Here is a 1,021-nt window from a genome sequence, read left to right on the forward strand (position 1 = left end):
CCCTAAAACCACCACACACACCACCCACACCGTCCCGAGAAATCCCACTCACAAACCCGCGTTGGTTCGAGACCCAGCACGCGTCCCCGTGTCCTCAGAAACGCGTCCCCGTGTCCTCGGAAACGTCCCAGTGTGGAACTGAGCGCCGAGGCGCGAGCGCAGGACGCATCGTACAATCAGTGAGCGCGTGAATCCACAAACAGAAGAGGAGGTCTGAAAACAAAACAATTATTTTCTTTTTATCAAATTTTTCCCCCTCGTTTGTCCCACGTGTGAGCGCTCACCGACCGTTTCTTCCTTGTTAATGTTTTCCCCAGAAGTCTGCCTGTAAACACTCCCATTTACAGCACTAACGCTCACCGCACTTCAAAGCGAACACTTCCACAGCGCTTCCTCCTCCTGGGGCAGGTTGGCACGCGGGCTGGTAGGAGGAGCTCATTTGCATATCACGCTATAACCTGATCTCATTGGTGTAAAGTTCTGCACATGACCAAGTTCATGAACTCTGTTGCTTTGTTTCTTTCCACAGGGAATTAAACAGAACTAGATAGAACTCGGCGCCGATGGGGATGCCTCCGCCCGGGAGACTACACGCCTTATTAAGCTGTGATTTGGGGATGGACATTTGACCTCACAGTAATCGTGACCTGGTGAAATAACTTGTATTAGCCTTGGAGATACTGTGTTCACAAGGTTTTCGGACAGACATTTGACCTCACAGTGACTTTGACTTTAGACCTTTTGATCTCAAAATCTAATCAGTTTATCTTTGTCCCAAAATGCACAAATGTTTTGATTTGCTTTGGAGATACTGTGTTCACAAGGTTCTTGGACAGACTTTTGACCTCACAGTGACCTTGACCTTAGACCTTTTGACCTCAAAATTTAATCAGTTTATCTTTGTCCCCAAATGCACAAATGGTGAAAGTTTGGTGAAATTCCTTTCATCTGCCTTGGAGATATTGTGTTCACAAGGTTTTCGGACAAACATTTGACCTCACAGTAACCTTAGACCTTTTGA

General features: G+C 46.8%; 1 protein-coding gene across 4 annotated transcripts in view; it reads right to left on the minus strand.

Moving 5' to 3' along the window:
* si:dkey-34e4.1 (carboxyl-terminal PDZ ligand of neuronal nitric oxide synthase protein) overlaps positions 1 to 361 on the minus strand; it is a 228,781-nt gene extending 228,420 nt beyond the window's left edge. For 3 of the 4 annotated variants that reach the window (XM_060913401.1, XM_060913399.1, XM_060913402.1), the window contains exon 1: positions 1 to 361. This exon is cut by the window's left edge and continues 104 nt beyond it. The gene's annotated coding sequence lies outside the window, so the exon portion shown is untranslated. The other variant, XM_060913400.1, reaches the window with a different exon arrangement.
* Positions 362 to 1,021: the final 660 nt, after the last annotated feature.

The sequence above is a fragment of the Neoarius graeffei genome, chromosome 28 (genome assembly GCF_027579695.1).
Source record: "Neoarius graeffei isolate fNeoGra1 chromosome 28, fNeoGra1.pri, whole genome shotgun sequence".
NCBI classification, from domain to species: Eukaryota; Metazoa; Chordata; class Actinopteri; order Siluriformes; family Ariidae; genus Neoarius; species Neoarius graeffei.